The sequence below is a fragment of the Physella acuta genome, unplaced genomic scaffold, assembly GCF_028476545.2.
Source record: "Physella acuta isolate Inbredline_101_S28 unplaced genomic scaffold, ASM2847654v3 ptg000803l, whole genome shotgun sequence".
Taxonomy (NCBI): domain Eukaryota; kingdom Metazoa; phylum Mollusca; class Gastropoda; family Physidae; genus Physella; species Physella acuta.
The window spans coordinates 37,272-56,747 of NW_026732321.1; the positions used below are offsets into that span (position 1 = coordinate 37,272).

The 19,476-nt window shown below is 48.3% G+C and overlaps 1 protein-coding gene across 4 annotated transcripts in view; it reads right to left on the minus strand.

The window, feature by feature from the left end:
• Window positions 1-19,476, minus strand: part of LOC131951173 (hyccin) — a 117,890-nt gene that overhangs the window by 7,240 nt on the left and 91,174 nt on the right. The gene's annotated exons all lie outside the window — the stretch shown is intronic.

Here is a 19,476-nt window from a genome sequence, read left to right on the forward strand (position 1 = left end):
AAACTTAAATTTTCCTACAAAAATCATTAGATTTAAACCAATATTTAACTACATTACACTTGTATGTTTAAAGAATGTTCAAATTCCTCTTGCTTTTAGTTTTAGTAGGCGGTGTCTACCCTACATCTGCGCCAATATTTAATTTTCATTGGTTCATAACTTCACCGGCTCCGTATTTCTTTTCTATTTGGTCACCATTAATTATTCAATTCAAAGCCCGTTTGCCGTAGCTTGTACAATTGGAGTAACCAGACATTAAAAAGCCATATTTCTTGAGCTGCCGTTCAAACATCGCGCGACAGTGAATCATAGCGCCAGTTGAAGCTTCTAAAAGCTGCAACATTCGAAGGCAAAACATCGAGGTTAAGACCTCATTAGCTCACACTGTTGACATGGGCAGTGGAAAAAAAAAACGGCAGCGTCCATTTTGTTTCCACATCCGTCTCATCAATCAAAACGAGGCCATATTTCCTGGTGATTGACTCACCCAGGGGCGGCTACTCTCGCCTCAACTTGATCGTCGTGACGCAGGCGTCAACAGTGCACATGCACTGACCAGTGTATCAAGTGCACTGACTGACAAATGTACTGAGTGCACTAGTACTGACCAATGTACTGAGTGCCCTAATACTGACCAATATACTGAGTGCCTTAAGACTGACCAATGTACTGAGTGCCCTAAGACTGACCAATGTACTAAGTGCCCTAAGACTGACCAATGTACTAAGTGCCCTAAGACTGACCAATGTACTGAATGCAAACAACCTCGCCGACTTTAGGAAAATTGGAAAACTTCAACCGGCAAAAAACATGTGACCTACTTTCTTGAGCACGAAGAATGTCCAAAATGGTTAATCAGGCGAGGACCAGCGGTGGACACAGAGGAGGGGAGGTGGGAGGGAGGGTGGGATGGGTGTGTGAGTGAGAGAGAGGGAGTGTTAGGGGGTGGGTGGAGTGTGAGGGGGTGGGTGGAGTGTGAGGGGGTGGGAGGGAGGGAGTGTTAGGGGGTGGGTGGGGTGGGTGTATGAACATGAAACAAGGCCAAGAAAATTTGGGCGGGCTGAGGCAGCATCAGATGGGAGAAAACACGAAAGCCTGGTCGGTCGATATCAAGGGACGGGGGTGGGGATGAGGGGGCGGGGGGTGGGGGGTCACCCTCATTTATGGACCCAAGAAAAGAAACAGTAATGGAATTTTTGCTCGCTTCTCACTCAAGGCTCCCAGCAAAAATCAATACCCGCTCTCCCAGTGTGTAAGGAAAGACAACCATTTTTTTCCCCCATCGCTCCCCCCACCCCCTCCCTTCTATTCTTCCTTCTTTTAGAGCCACTTCCGGGTCCCAAACTTTCAAAGACATTCCAGCCACGATGATTGTTCTCCCACCCCGGCTCTCATTCATTACGTCACCACCCGTCAACCCCCACCACCCCCCCCCCCCTTCCACCCTAAAAAAAAAAGTCGCTGACCTGTTTTTCTGCGGACAACTTGTAGCTGACCCAGATTCGCCTCGTGCTCCAATTTCTAAAGATAGTTTCACATCACGTCCGTTAGAAATGCGAGAAACTTGGAATCCGAGGCGACGGACATTTTTTTTTTTTACAAAATCTGATTCATCACTGCTATGGATTCGCACTCCCCTCCACACAACAAATTGATGCTCAACGACATTGCGGTCTCAGAACTTGAACACGCAGCATCGGACGTGTGGGTGTGTTGGATGTGTAACAGTGGCAGCCTCGCTCTGGACAGCAACAAGTGAATGACACACCACGAATATCTGCCCCCACACTCCGAATGGCCGCCCCCCACCACGAATATCTGCCCCCCACCACGAATATCTGCCCCACACCACGAATATCTGCCCCACACCACAAATGGCTGCCCCACACCACGAATGGCTGCCCCCCACAACTCGAATATCTGCCCCACACCACGAATATCTGCCCCACACCACGAATATCTGCCCCACACCACGAATATCTGCCCCACACCACGAATATCTGCCCCACACCACGAATATCTGCCCCACACCACGAATATCTGCCCCACACCACGAATATCTGCCCCACACACCGAATACCTGCTCCACACCACGAATATCTGCCCCACACCACGAATATCTGCCCCACACACCGAATACCTGCTCCACACCACGAATATCTGCCCCACATCCCGAATATCTGCCCCACACACCGAATACCTGCTCCACACCACGAATATCTGCCCCACACCACAAATGGCTGCCCCACACAACAAATATCTGCCCCACACCACGAATATCTGCCCCACACCCCGAATATCTGCCCCACACCACGAATATCTGCCCCACACCACGAATATCTGCCCCACACCACGAATATCTGCGCACCCCGAACAACTGCCCCACATACACCAAATGACCGCCCCATACATCCTAACCTACGTTTGCATTTCCCAGCAAAAACTGTCCAAACCCAAGCAATTGTTTTCTAGAAGTTTCTATTGCGCCCCCTCCCCGTATCACTGGCGTAATACATTCAATGCCACGCCCACACGGCTACTACTTGTCTTTGACGTTAATCTAATCTTATCAGAGGACAGTTTGATGGAAATCAGGGGAAATGTACAATTTGGTTATAATTGAAACCTTGACAGAGTTTTAATCTAAACATCTACTGTATCGTCATGACGGTTCGGCTACATCACACCATCAGGTAACAAACGTGATTTATGCTGGATAAGACATTGGTAGAGGGTGTTAGAGGGGAGACAGTATGATAGGAAACACTGGCTTCTGATAGAGGATAGTGATACAGGGAGGTAGTCGGGAGATGTCAGTGGTACAGGGAGGTAATCGGGAGACATGTATGTACAGGGAGGTAATAGGGAGAGGACAGTGGTACAGGGAGGTAATTGGGAGACGGCAGTGGTACAGGGAGGTAATTGGGAGATAAAGAGAGGTACAGGGAGGTAATCGGATTGATTCAGTTCCCTGCAGGAGAGAACCTGAACAAAAAAAATTCTATTAGAGCCAGAGATTGAATTAGCTGGAGATCTGGAATATTTAAACATGTGGAGAGGACCAGGTTTAATGGAGAAATCATCAGGACATAGAGGACTTCATCATTAGGACATTGGACCGTCATAATCAGGACATTGGGCCGTCATAATCAGGACATTGGACCGTCATAATCAGGACATTGGACCGTCATAATCAGGACATTGGGCCGTCATAATCAGGACATTGGACCGTCATAATCAGGACATTGGACCGTCATAATCAGGACATTGGACCGTCATAATCAGGACATTGGACCGTCATAATCAGGACATTGGACCGTCATAATCAGGACATTGGACCGTCATAATCAGGACATTGGACCGTCATAATCAGGACACTGGGCCGTCATAATCAGGACATTAGTAATCAAATGATTTAGGGAACCAAGTGACTCAGGGAACCAAATGATTTAGGGAACTAAATGATTTAGGGAACTAAATGACTTAGGCAACCAAATGACTCAGGGAACCAAATGACTTAAGCAACCAAATGATTTAGGGAACCACGTGACTCAGGGAACCACGTGACTCAGGGAACCAAATGACTCAGGGAACTAAATTACCCAGGGAACCCAATGACTTAGGGAACCAAACTTATTGCTTGTAGCGGAATCCTGACAAACATTCCTATTCATACAGAACGAATGAGCCGGTTGCCATGGTTACCAGCGGGCTTCTAATTTCCGTTCTTTATTAGAAAACCGAAGAGGAAATCGGGCAGAGAAGGAATGATATGGGGCAGGGCGGCTACAACATAACGCTGGCTTTACATCCAGCACTAATGGCCTTCAGGGGGGCTAAATAAATCATTCAAATCGGACATTCATTAGAAATAAAAACATCAATAGGTGTTGTCCGTGGCTTGCCTTAAGCTCACAGTCAATGGCGTGGGTGCTTTAAGCTCCCTAAGTCAAATCTGTGGGTGCTTTAAGCTCCCTAAGTCAAATCTGCGGGTGCTTTAAGCTTCATAAGTCTAAGCCGTGGTGCTTTAAGCTCCACCAGATGAAGTCGTACACTTGTCTTAAGCTCTCCCAACGCAAGTCGTAAATGTCTTTAGCTCTCCCGGACGAAGACGCCTTTAGCTCCCCAGTCATAGGCGCAGACAGCCCCGCAGTGTTTCTTCCAGACTTTTTTCTCCGGGGGTGCACTTGAAATTTTCGAAGGGCGGACAACAATTTCCGGGGGGAGGAGGAAGGGCACTGTCAAAAGTATATATTTTCTAGATAAATTCCATTTCGTTCGACCCCCCCCCCCCCCCTCCGCCGAAGAGATACCTGGAAGAAACTCTGCAGCCCTGCAAATCCACCGCCCCACTCCTCTTCAGTAAACGGTTCATCTAAACGCCACTACACACGACAATAATCCGCCGATAGCTGAGCGTATAAAACAATAGACCCGCACAATCGTCGCGACGCCGTAAGAATGCTTTCTATTGGCTGATAAGATAATGACGCGGTGGAGATAATTATGGCGTCATTGTTTCATCACTGGGAGAAGCGTCGCGGTGACTCCATTAAATTGATGGATAGGATCCACGCTCGGCCGACCGTATTGTTTTCCTACCCAGGCTCGGCTACTCAGGGGCTTTAACTCGCGGAGATCTCGCGCCAGCGGGGATTGACCAATGGAGAGCATGCATTAGAGAGTATCGATTTTTTTTTCAGTGGAGAGATTCGGTGGTTTAACAAGTTAACTTTTTTTTTTAGTTAGTAGTGTAGGGGGGTGGGTGGAGAAAGTAGGCGAGGGTGGGGGTGTAATGAGTTGGCCAGTGATTGTGTTTCGATTTGCTCCCTCTGAAGGCGGGTAAACACGGGGCCTAGCGCGGACATACAAGGGGACAGAAGAGATGGGCTGGTAAATGGAGGGATTCTCGCCCCTTGGGTCATGGGATCGATAGCCCGGACAACTAGTTGTATTAGCTGGGTCGACATAACGGGGGGGGGGGGGGAGAGAGAGAACTGGCAGGACACTAGACGGCAATAGGCGGAAAGACACTAGGCGGCAAACTATGTTACCTGGAGAAGCTCTGAAAGAATTTCTGAGAAAAAGTTGTTGGGAGAAATGAAGTAATGGAGAGTTGGAGAATATATTATACTGGGATGGGGAGGGAGGGGGTAGCATACATGCTTTAGATCTACTTTCTTTACACATCCTATGTGGTCTGAGTATTGTAATTAAAATCAAGTTAAGTACATGTTAGCTGTGTGGCTATAATCCAGTTTTGTCTCAGCCTAGGGTCTCCGTTTTTGACCTATTTATCATTTAGTTAAAAAAAACAGGATGGATTAGCAATAAAATTGCAATACGATAACGTTTTAAAAGCTACGTATGTAGAACAAACACCTGAATTGAGCATGGAGTCGTGACGTCGTACCCACACAAAACAGTCGTGACGTAGTACTCACAGCACACAACCGTGACGTAGTACCCACACAACACACACCAGTGACGTAGTGACGAGACACACTATTTTGGTCTCGCCATTATCTGACCATATCACGTGGTGTTAATTACCTCTCGTTAATAATTTATAATAACCCAAAGAAATCGATGGTCATGTTCTTACAGTCTGGTGTCTGGCGATAGTTGGGGCATAAGACATGGTAGATCAGTAGTTGTGACAGTAGTGGTGACACTGGTCAATGTCAGAACTGGTGACACCTGTCAGTAATGGTGACACATGTCCACTGTCAGTATCGGTGACGTAGGTCCATTTAGGTCCTACCAATGTCCTTTATCGTGGTCCTAATAAATGTCCATGCTCACGGTCCTACTAAGCTCTCATTGTTTGTGTTCCAACCCCCCACCCCCCCCCTACCTGCACTTAAGGCCATTGTGTGGCCACATTCACCTGCCGGCTCCATTAACCGTGTTGCCGGCAAATCAAATAAAGACAGACAATTAAAAACCCGAACCGGCTCCACTAACGAATAGCGATGACAAACACGACTAAATATCTGGACGGCATTTCATCGGATATTTATAGAGTGTGGGGGTCGGGGTGGGGAGAGGGGTGGGGGAAGGACCCAAGGGGTGAGGCACAGCTAATATATTATCTCCATGAGTTCTAATGCAATCTAATAACGCAATCGGTGATTGATTGGGCAACGATTTGTCCACTGATTGAATGCTGGGGAGATGGCTCGTGCACTTTGTCCTGTAGACAGGGGAGTTAGTGGTCACGTGATGGGGGGGGGGGGTAGGGTTGGGGGAGGAGCAAGAGAAGGTCATGGACCTACGGAGTCAGAAGGTCATGGACCTACAGAGTTGGTCAGAAGATCATGGACCTACGGAGTTGGTTAGAAGGTCTTGGACCTACAGATATCATGGACCTACAGATATCATGGACCTACAGATATCATGGACCTACAGATATCATGGACCTACAGATATCATGGACCTACAGATATCATGGACCTACATATGTCATGGACCTACAGATGCCATGGACCTACAGATGTCATGGACCTACAGATGCCATGGACCTACAGATGTCATGGACCTACAGATGTCATGGACCTACAGATGTCATGGACCTACAGATGTCATGGACCTACAGATGTCATGGACCTACAGATGCCATGGACCTACAGATGTCATGGACCTACAGATGCCATGGACCTACAGATGTCATGGACCTACATATGTCATGGACCTACAGATGCCATGGACCTACAGATGTCATGGACCTACAGATATCATGGACCTACAGATGTCATGGACCTACAGATGCCATGGACCTACAGATGTCATGAACCTACAGATATCATGGACCTACAGATGTCATGGACCTACAGATGCCATGGACCTACAGATGTCATGGACCTACAGATATCATGGACCTACAGATGTCATGGACCTACAAAGTTACAAGAGCGGTAAAAAATTGATGACTTGATGAGAGATTAAACTTGAAGGTTTGATCAAGGACGACGCGAATGTTTGAAACAAGCGGTCATTAAATATTGAAATCTGGCTGCATCAAGTTCAATTAGAGTGGCTAGTGGGACGGAGACCATTAGCTGATGGACGTTTTACACCGTGTGTTTAGTGATGGCTGGGGTCATTGTTGTGTTTAGTGGTGGCTGGGGTCATTCGTGTTTAGTGGTGGCTGGGGTCATTGGGGCGTTGTGTTTAGTGGTGGCTGGGGTCATTCGTGTTTAGTGGTGGCTGGGGTCATTCGTGTTTAGTGGTGGCTGGGGTCATTGTTGTGTTTAGTGGTGGCTGGGGTCATTGTTGTGTTTAGTGGTGGCTGGGGTCATTGTTGTGTTTAGTGGAGGCTGGGGTCATTGGGGCGTTGTGTTTAGTGGTGGCTGGGGTCATTGGGGCGTTGTGTTTAGTGGTGGCTGGGGTCATTGGGGCGTTGTGTTTAGTGGTGGCTGGGGTCATTGGGGCGTTGTGTTTAGTGGTGGCTGGGGTCATTGGGGCGTTGTGTTTAGTGGTGGCTGGAGTCATTCGGGCGTTGTGTTTAGTGGTGGCTGGGGTCATTCGGGCGTTGTGTTTAGTGGTGGCTGGGGTCATTCGGGCGTTGTGTTTAGTGATGGATGGGGTCATTGGGGCGTTGTGTTTAGTGGTGGCTGGAGTCATTCGGGCGTTGTGTTTAGTGATGGATGGGGTCATTGGGACGTTGTGTTTAGTGATGGATGGGGTCGTTGGGACGTTGTGTTTAGTGATGGCTGGGGTCACTGGGGCGTTGTGTTTAGTGATGGCTGGGGTCATTCGTATTTAGTGGTGGCTGGGGTCATTCGTGTTTAGTGGTGGCTGGGGTCATTCGTGTTTAGTGGTGGCTGGGGTCATTGGGGCGTTGTGTTTAGTGGCGGCTGGGGTCATTGGGGCGTTGTGTTTAGTGGCGGCTAGTCTTGGTCACATAGTTCTATATTATACACTAAACTTAAACAAATGAAATTTTCAGCTTGATAAACAGAAAAGATCCAGAAATTAAAAACAGCGAGTGTATACGATCAGTACATGCGTGTAAATATCGATGGTGAGTACACATGTATACATTTCATCTATTGTCGCGTGTGGCATCTGGTCAGCAAATGTCATCTAGCCATCACGTGTTATCTGGTCAGTATGTCGTGGTACACGGGTGTAGTTTAAAAAAGATGAGTCAGAGATGAGGCGGGGTATGGCAGGCGGGGTGGGGTGACAAGTGGGAGGGGGAGGTGGTGGGTGGATAAGGTTGGGGTGGTGGGGAAATGTGGGAGAGGGAGGTGGTGGGTGGAGAAGGTTAGGGTGAGATCTGGCATGAAATCTGACGAGATCGCGGCGGCTTAAAGTAAATGTGGGTGGGAAATACGGCGGGGTTAGGTGGGGTTAGGCGGAAAGTGCTTTGGTAATCCTATCACTGGCGATGCAATCGATGGTGATACAAACAATGTGTAATAAACAATGGTGATCCAATGGATAGTGACATGATCAGTGGTGATCCAATGAATGGTGACATGATCAGTGGTGATCCAATGGATGGTGGCATGATCAGTGGTGATGCAATGGATGGTGGCATGATCAGTGGTGATCTAATGGATGGTGACATGATCAGTGGTGATCCAATGGATGGTGACATGATCAGTGGTGATCCAATGGATGGTGCCAGCAAACACAAGGACGCTAGGAACCAACCGATCAAATCAGTGGTGATCCAATGGATGTTGATCCAATGGATGGTGCCAGCACACAAAAGGACGCTAGGAACCAACCGATCAAATCAGTGGTACAACTGCTGATAGTGTGTCACCATATCAGAGCAGTCGTCCACTGACGGACCAGCTGGCTCGTTCATCGGCACTCTCTGCTGGCTGCCTGGGTCTCTCTTCTACATGGGTCTCTCTTCTACATAGGTCTCTCTTCTACTGGCTGCATGGGTCTCTCTTCTACATGGGTCTCTCTTCTACATCGGTCTCTCTTCTACATGGGTCTCTCTTCTACATGGGTCTCTCTTCTACATCGGTCTCTCTTCTACATGGGTCTCTCTTCTACATAGGTCTCTCTTCTACATGGGTCTCTCTTCTACATCGGTCTCTCTTCTACATGGGTCTCTCTTCTACATAGGTCTCTCTTCTACATGGGTCTCTCTTCTACATGGGTCTGTCTTCTACATGGGTCTGTTGAATGGGTCTGTTGCATGGGTCTCTCTTCTACTGGCTGCCTGGGTCTCTCTTCTACTGGCTACATGGGTCTCTCTTCTACTGGCTGCCTGGGTCTCTCTTCTACTGGCTGCCTGGGTCTCTCTTCTACTGGCTGCCTGGGTCTCTCTTCTACTGGCTGCCTGGGTCTCTCTTCTACTGGCTGCCTGGGTCTCTCTTCTACTGGCTGCCTGGGTCTCTCTTCTACTGGCTACATGGGTCTCTCTTCTACTGGCTGCCTGGGTCTCTCTTCTACTGGCTGCCTGGGTCTCTCTTCTACTGGCTGCCTGGGTCTCTCTTCTACTGGCTGCCTGGGTCTCTCTTCTACTGGCTGCCTGGGTCTCTCTTCTACTGGCTGCCTGGGTCTCTCTTCTACTGGCTGCCTGGGTCTCTCTTCTACTGGCTGCCTGGGTCTCTCTTCTACTGGCTACATGGGTCTCTCTTCTACTGGCTGCCTGGGTCTCTCTTCTACTGGCTGCCTGGGTCTCTCTTCTACTGGCTGCCTGGGTCTCTCTTCTACTGGCTACATGGGTCTCTCTTCTACTGGCTGCCTGGGTCTCTCTTCTACTGGCTACATGGGTCTCTCTTCTACTGGCTGCCTGGGTCTCTCTTCTACTGGCTGCCTGGGTCTCTCTTCTACTGGCTGCCTGGGTCTCTCTTCTACTGGCTGCCTGGGTCTCTCTTCTACTGGCTACCTGGGTCTGCTCCATGAGTATCAGTGTGTCTCATCCTTGGGTCTCAACGTGTCTCGTCCCTGAGCCACGAGTCTCAATGCCTCTCTCCCCCCCCCCCCCCCCCCCCCACAACGCTGTAAAGTCTTCTCATCCTTGATGTGATCCTAGCCTCACTGAAGTCCTTAAGCTTGTACCCCACTCCCATGTTAAACTTAAGCCTGTACCCCACTCCCATGTTAAACTCTGTACTCCACTCCCATGTTAAACTCTGTACCCCACTCCCATGTTAAACTCTGTACTCCACTCCCATGTTAAACTCTGTACCCCACTCCCATGTTAAACCTCTCCTTATGAGGATCAACCCAAAGTCCTCACTTTTCTGCCGGCTTACATCAGCTGACCTTTAACCTTCACCCAACTGTCTGGGTACATTACAACCAACTGAAGGTAACTGTAGACACGTTTCAAAAATTCATAGAGCTGTCCTATATGCAACACAAACACAGACATAAACATACATGTTATGACCTCCCCCCCCCCCCCACACACACTCTAACAGCAGTGTGCTGACTATATTCAGGTTACTCCTCTTATGTGTTGGACATACAGTGTGGAGATAGCCATGTTGGTTGTGTGGGACATACAGTGTGGAGATAGCCATGTTGGTTGTGTGGGACATACAGTGTGGAGTTAGCCGTGTTGGTTGTGTGGGACATACAGTGTGGAGTTAGCCATGTTGGTTGTGTGGGACATACAGTGTGGAGATAGACATGTTGGTTCTGGTGTCTGGCTGTGTTTAACCTGCTGGGGTCAGAATTGTTCGGAGATAATTTGTTATGGCTGTTGGTTAAACATCTTGTTTCAATGTTCCAGCCTAGCAGAGATCACGTCACCAATGTTCCAGCCTAGCAGAGATCACGTCACCAATGTTCCAGCCTAGCAGAGATCACGTCACCAATGTTCTAGCCTAGCAGAGATCACGTCACCAATGTTCCAGCCTAGCAGAGATCACGTCACCAATGTTCTAGCCTAGCAGAGATCACGTCACCAATGTTCTAGCCTAGCAGAGATCACGTCACCAATGTTCCAGCCTAGCAGAGATCACGTCACCAATGTTCCAGTCCAGCAGAGATCACGTCACCAATGTTCTAGCAGAGATCACGTCACCAATGTTCCAGTCCAGCAGAGATCACGTCACCAATGTTCCAGCCTAGCAGAGATCACGTCACCAATGTTCCAGTCCAGCAGAGATCACGTCACCAATGTTCTAGCAGAGATTACGTCACCAATGTTCCAGCCTAGCAGAGATCACGTCACCAATGTTCCAGCCTAGCAGAGATCACGTCACCAATGTTCCAGTCCAGCAGAGATCACGTCACCAATGTTCCAGTCCAGCAGAGATCACGTCACCAATGTTCCAGTCCAGCAGAGATCACGTCACCAATGTTCCAGCCTAGCAGAGATCACGTCACCAATGTTCCAGTCCAGCAGAGATCACGTCACCAATGTTCCAGTCCAGCAGAGATCACGTCACCAATGTTCCAGCCTAGCAGAGATCACGTCACCAATGTTCCAGTCCAGCAGAGATCACGTCACCAATGTTCCAGTCCAGCAGAGATCACGTCACCAATGTTCCAGCCTAGCAGAGATCACGTCACCAATGTTCCAGTCCAGCAGAGATCACGTCACCAATGTTCCAGTCCAGCAGAGATCACGGCACCAATGTTCCAGCCTAGCAGAGATCACGTCACCAATGTTCCAGTCCAGCAGAGATCACGTCACCAATGTTCCAGTCCAGCAGAGATCACGTCACCAATGTTCCAGTCCAGCAGAGATCACGTCACCAATGTTCCAGTCCAGCAGAGATCACGTCACCAATGTTCCAGTCCAGCAGAGATCACGTCACCAATGTTCCAGCCTAGCAGAGATCACGTCACCAATGTTCCAGTCCAGCAGAGATCACGTCACCAATGTTCTAGCAGAGATCACGCCACCAATGTTCCAGCCTAGCAGAGATCACGTCACCAATGTTCCAGCCTAGCAGAGATCACGCTAGCATCCTGTTCCAGCCAGCCGCAGACAACCCCCACGAGTTTGGTCAGCGAGTTATCTAACCTTGTTAGAAATCAATAGTAATCAAGTTTTCAGGGGAGGTAATTATACAAGCGGGATAACTGTATTAACATTTGTGTGTTGAAAGCATTTTCTGTGTTTGTCTTTCTGCAATCGCCCTTCACCATCTCGATGGCATCAGACAGCAGGTTACCACATCAATTATCACCATCTCCCTCAGTACCATCCTACCATCATTCCATACACCATCCACCTGTCTATGCCATCCTACAAACACCCAATTATCAACCATCCTTAACCCCCCTACCATCCCTACACCACCCATCTCCCCACCCAACCCTGCCCCAGCTATAAAACATTTTACAAGTATTTGCAGGGAATTTTCTCCTCTCAATCATTACAAGGAACGTATAGTTGTCATGGCAACGGAATAAACAGCTTAGAATTACAATCTTTTTCCTCGTAAAAAAAAAATCGAAAACTCCACAGACTGTCAATAACGCAAATCTCGGACAATATGCGAGACTGCCCGTTAAAGTACGTGAGGTAAAACAACGAGGGATGGGGGAGGGGGGGGGGAATGTTGAGGGATGGGAGGCAGAACTTCATATAGTGGCTAGACACGGAGAAACTGGGTAGGATTGTGAAGTGTAGGATTGTGTGACGTGGAGGATTGTGTGACGTGTGGGATTGTGTGACCTGTATGATTGTGTGACCTGTATGATTGTGTGACGTGTGGGATTGTGTGACGTGTGGGATTGTGTGACGTGTGGGATTGTGTGACGTGTGGGATTGTGTGACATGAACGATTGTGTGACGTGTAGGATTGTATGACGTGTAGGATTGTGTGAGGTGTACAATTGTGTGACGTGTATGATTGCGACGTATTGATTGTGACGTTTAGATATTTTGTGTATCGTCTAGCCTGAAAATACAACTCTCTCCCTCTAAGTGTGACGTTTACCCTATGACAGGAGAAGTTTTTAAAAAGTAGACCAGGACATGACAACGAAACAAGTGATTTCATCAGGCTCAGGAAGTCTTAGTGAAACATTCTACAACACCGTATCACGTGACCCACCGCCTTGGTGTCTAAAAATAGATTCAATATTTTTTCATCGTTTAGCAATACACTCATCTACAAGCATCAACAAGGTCGAGTTGGGGTTAGGCCTGGTAGGGTTAAGCCTGAAGTTATTGTTAGGCCGAAGGAATCAGGCGAAGTTTGGGTTAAGCTAAAAAAAAAGTAACGCTATGGTTAGAGTTTTTAGTCTACGATTTAAATTTTAGCGGGAAGGGAAAAAATAGACAAATATCAACAGGGAGACGGCTAATCCTTTATTTCTTCTAGCAATTTCTTCCAAACTCCCCCTCCCTGCCACCCTCTCCATCACTCCCACCCGTGTCGTCCCACATCCCCCACCCCCACGTGTGTAAATAGGACAAGAAAATCAATAGCCAGAAAACGCTGACCAGCGAGTCCAGTGCTGGGGGAGAAGGTTCTGGTAGGCAGGGTCCAGAGCTGTGGTATGGGGGGGGGGGAGGTTCTGGTAGGCAGGGTCCAGAGATGGGAGACGGGGGGGGGGGGGGGGGAGAAGGTTCTGGTAGGCAGGGTCCAGAGTTGGGAGACGGGGGGGGGGGGGGGGAGAAGGTTCTGGTAGGCAGGGTCCAGAGTTGTGGTATGGGGGGGGGGGAGGTTCTGGTAGGCAGGGTCCAGAGTTGTGGTATGGTGGGGGGGGGAGGTTCTGGTAGGCAGGGTCCAGAGTTGTGGTATGGTGGGGGGGCATGAACATAGGGGGGTGGGGAGTACCATAATGGAGGGCCTTGGTGGGAGAGTAGCATGTGAGGAGGGGTCTTAAATAGTACCATAAATGGAGGGGGAGGGGATATTGGCCTACAGCAAAAAGTTTAAAAAACGCATTCAAAAGTTGCAAAACAATAGCTGAGTACAAATGATATTTCCGGGTTTATTTTCTGTAAACTTAAACTTGCGCTGGTAATTTTCCGACTTTCTCGCCACTCTTCCTATCTGTACAAAGATAAAAATGTATTGGATGAAAACAACTTTGCCACTCTAAACAAACCAATCTAACGAACAGACAACCCAGTGCTAAATACGAAACCACAAATCATCATCGACTAGCCCAGGCCAGACAACACTGAGGACGAGAACATGACAAGCTTATAAGCCAGTGCAAAAAAAAATTCAATCTGAGCCAATTGAATGGGGCACACAAGTCCCCAGTGGTTACCCTGGTTATATTGGACCCGAGTGTTAGCCGAGTCGCTACGGCAGGGTGCAGGGAGGGGAAGCAACACAGGCAAGTGGGATAACGAAAGCGGAAGTTGAGCTGTGCGACCATAAACATAGCCAGTCAGCTAGTGGGATGAGTAATAAGATGACATTATATCATATATTATATATCGGAGATTGTACATCGTGGACACACACACAGAATAATAAGCCTGACTTCGTGATATTCAGGGTCAATTTAAGACTTAAGTCAAATACATATTCAGGGTCAAGCTTAAGAGATATGGGCTAGATGGTCATATGTTGCCAGGAATAGCAACCTCAGCCATATATTATTGATCAGCTGTGTAGCCCACACGGTGACCGGCTATATAGACAAACAGTGACCATGTGTGTGGCCAAACAGTGACCAAATGTGTAGCCACAGAATGACCAGATGTGTAGCCACACACTGACCAGATGTGTAGCCACACACTGACCACATGTGTAGCCACACACTGACCAGATGTGTAGCCACAGAATGACCACATGTGTAGCCACACACTGACCACATGTGTAGCCACAGACTGATCACATGTGTAGCCACAGAATGACCACATGTGTAACCACAGAATGACCAAATGTGTAACCACAGAATGACGACATGTGTAGCCACAGAATGACCAGATGTGTAGCCACAGAATGACCAGATGTGTAGCCACAGAATGACCAAATGTGTAGCCACAGAATGACCAAATGTGTAACCACAGAATGACCAGATGTGTAGCTACACACTGACCAAATGTGTAGCCACATACTGACCAGATGTGTAGCCACAGAATGACCAAATGTGTAGCCACAGAATGACCAGATGTGTAGCTACACACTGACCACATGTGTAGCCACACACTGACCACATGTGTAGCCACAGAATGACCACATGTGTAGCCACAGAATGACCAAATGTGTAGCAACAGAATGACCAGATGTGAAGCCACACACTGACCACATGTGTAGCCACAGTATGACCACATGTGTAGCCATAGAATGACCAGATGTGTAGCCACAGAATGACTAGATGTGTAGCCACAGAATGACTACATGTGTAGCCACAGAATGACCAAATGTGTAGCAACAGAATGACCAGATGTGAAGCCACACACTGACCACATGTGTAGCCACAGTATGACCACATGTGTAGCCACAGAATGACCACATGTGGCTAAGACCACACAACCACACACGCCGACTGTGAAAGAGACAAGCAACTAATTGCCGAACCAAATGAAATGAGTAACATCGAACGCATTGATCAATCCCCATCTGACGTCACGGTGCAATACTGTAATGAGTTCCCTTCACACGCAACCATTAAAGTGATCAGGGTGGGGGAGGGGGGTGGGGGAGGGGGGAGATAATGATAGACTGATGGATGGCACATTGGAACACGGTCAATGGTTCTGACCAGGGGCGGGGCCGCAGGGTTAATGTTATTCTCGTGGTGTACATGGGCACACGGGAATCACGTGATCTTTGATCTTTACCGGAACTCGGGGGGGGGGGGATCTAGTTGTGTGTGGGACAGGGGGATCTAGTTGTGTGGGGGACAGGGGCAAATATAGTTGTGTGAGGGATAGGGCATCTAGTGTGGGGGACAGAGGCAAATCTAGTTGTGAGGGATATGGGGGATCTGTGGGGGAGGGGAGGGGCAAATCTAGTTTTGTGAGGGACAGGGGGATATGTGTGTGTGAAGTACAGGGGGATCTAGTTGTGTGGGACAGGGGAGTCTGTGTGGGTGACACGGGAATCTAGTAGCAGAGGCGGTTACTATGTGGTATTGTATGAAGTGTGTGGTGTGTGTAGCCGAGTTATTTATATATACGTCTAACATGACGTGTGCCCCAAATAACCAACACTAACCAACATTTAATGAACGGAATTATAAAAAACCAAAACGTTTATCCCATCTGCCTAGTCCCCCACAAACAGCGCCTAGTCCCACCACACAAACAGCGCCTAGTCCCCCACACAAACAGGGAGACCCCCACACAGCGAGACCCCCACACAAACAGCGCCTAGTCCCGCACACAAACAGGGAGACCCCCACACAGCGAGACCCCCACACAAACAGCGTCTAGTCCCGCACACAAACAGCGAGACCGCCACACAAAATGTTTTTTATCGCGTCAAATGGAAACGCCATGAATTATTTATTCGCCATCTTTGATTCAGCTGTTCTAACACAAGATGGAACTTGATGCCGGCCTGATGGTTCCAGTTATGTGTCGTAGTCTCTGATTGGCTGCTGAACATGTGATACAGCATTTGATTGGCTGCTGACCTAGAACTGACCATGTGATACATCATTTTACTGGCTGCTGACCTAGAACTGACCAAGTGATACAGACGTATATTGGCTGCTGACCACATAATTAACCACAGCTTCTGAATCTCTACTGCTGTCCACGTCGAACTCACAAGTCTTAATTAACTTCCAGGTCTAAATTAACCACAACCCAACGGTCAGCTTTAGTGTTAAAACGGCCCACTAACAGCTATGTCTAGATTGTAAATGACTGACTTTCAAACTGACAATTTTAGTTTTGAAACAACCTACTTCATACCTGAACAAGGCAGTTACACTCTGAGCTAACCTACAAACTAATTCACTATTTTAGATCCGTGTCAACAATATCTGGGCTACCACCCACCCCACCCCAGCGATCGATCCTCTGTCCCCCCACCCCCCCCCCCCCCCACACACACACACACTTGAGAGCAACATTTCCTTGCCGGTCCGGGGAAATAGTTCCCGTACGGCGTTAAAACCGGAAGCCGTGTAGAGATGCAAAACGCGTTTATGATCCGTTGATTTCCATGATGGATGGTTGTAGAAATGTTGACTTGAGCGCCGGGTCACATCTCCCCCTCCCCCCCCCCCCCCCCACCACCCCACGGGTGTATGAGCAACAGTTTGTTCTACGGCTCTCCCTCCCACAAGACGTGTAATAAAAAAAACGGGAATTTCCACAGCGAAGAGCTTAAGACACGGTGCGCAACATGAGACTGGTGCGTCCCGTGGATGAGCCGGCTCCTATGCACGGGCAGGGCTTTCATTTCCTCACAGGGGGATTATTGACTTTCGTCACAGTATGGGTGGGGGGGGAGGCTGGGGGAGGTTAAGCCTGGCAGAGTTGTCCACTAGCAGAGAATTTTTTTTTTTGTTGAAACTAACACGGACCTCTAAGCTAGAGCTGTCATTGAAGGCGTTAAAGTTTTCTACGGTCAACGCTCCGTGTTACATGCGTTCATATTGTGTGTGTCACAAATTAACATATGGTGATACACACGTTCATATTGTGTGTGAGACAAATTAACATATGGTGATACATACGTTCATATTGTGTGTGAGACAAATAAACATATGGTGATACATACGTTCATATTGTGTGTTAGTCATTGGGAGCTACACTTTAGTCATTTTTTTTAAATGTCTCCATAGAGATCTGTCCATTAACCCACGTCTTCAGTAGCAACGGTTCGTGGGGTGGCTACTGCTAAATGACATGATGCTAAATGACAAAAGTTGCTAAATGTCAGATTGTTAAATAATAAAAGTAACTAAATGTCAGGTTGCTAAATGACATAAGTTGCTAAATGTCAGGTTATTATTACATGAGAAAAGTTGCTGAATATCACGATGCTAAATAACAAAAGTTGCTAAATATCAGGTTGCTAAATGACATCACAATGTTATCAAGAAACTGACATAAACAAATAAATGTGGTCACGTGTTGTTCAACTTGCGCCTCATGAATATAACGAGGCGACAAAACGGAACATAAAAACTTTCACTGCCGGCCATTTTGAACCGTTTATTTACAACCTCAGGGAAAACTGGTGACTGTGTGAGCACTTGTGGATGGTGACGTCACGTCCGTTTGTTGGATGCTGGTGTCTTAAGGTTCTAGAGCTTCGGGCGTTGACTGGTGGCCGCTGGGTCAACCCCGGGGGGTGGGGGTGGGGGGCTTCTGGGTGGGGGGGAGCTGCTGGGTGGGGGGGTGGTTAAAGTGTGTACACACAGATGTGAATCCCAGATTACCTCGTTATATTGTGTGTGAAATTGGCAAATACGGGAAAACGTTTTAAGCCCGCCATTATTGGCACATATACTCACGCCAACACAAACCAGCACACACACACACACACAACACACGCATACACAAGTGTGCACCACACATCAGCACAAATAGTGTTGACTTCTATAAAGAGTTCATCGTGACAACATCAGTGTAGCCTTCTTACACACCAACTCTCTCTCTATCACTCTCTTTCACACACACACACACACACACAAACACACTCCCTGTATATCGGCGTCTTGTGTGGGGAAAACCACCAAAAATAAAACAGCCAACACAGGAAGCCACAAAAATGGCCGGCCGCCAGTCCGTACAATTAAAGATTGCGACAATTCACGGCACCTCCGGCAGGCTCAACACGTGACCAGTGACGTAGTTCCTCCAATATGGCGGCGGGGAACTGGCCGGGGTCCAAGTATGGCCTGGCTCGGGGATTCAACACACGACAACACTCGGCCATGCCATGTGTTATTCAAGAAGGCCGTCAACACAAACAATCAATACCGCCAGTCTACTACTTCAAAGGGTGGGGTAGGAGGGGTGTGTGGTTTGGGGCGGGTTGGGGTGGGTGGGTGGGGGGGGGGGGCTTTCGGGTGGGAGGCCAAATCGATGACGCTTTTTAATTACGTGAATCCAATTCAAGAACCCTACTGTGAAACTTGGATAGATAAATCTAGATAGTAACATACATGTTTGGGGGGGGGGGGGTAGATATATATAGCGGTCTGGGTATTTGGTATGGGCGTGTGAGGTCATGTAGTGACCTTTGATAGTCAGTACTACAGTACCGTGGACGTGGGAGGGTAAGACACCAGGTCACTGGTGTGTCACGTGATAATGCCAGGCATCTTGGTGACCTCAAGAAAGGACACCAGGCCAGACCTGACCTCACCTGGTTCTCACGGCTCTGGTGCTAACTGGAGTAGGTTAGTAGGTCACACCAGGTGGATTAGGTCACATGGGGGTGTTAGGTCATATGATGGGGTGTAAGGTCATATGGGGTGTGTTAGGTCATATGGGGTGTGTTAGGTCATATGGGGTGTGTTAGGTCATATGGGGTGTGTTAGGTCATTTGGGGTGTGTTAGGTCATATGGGGTGTGTTAGGTCATATGGGGTGTATTAGGTCAAATGAGTTGTGTTAGGTCAAATGGGTTGTGTTAGGTCATATGGGGGTGTGTTCGATCAT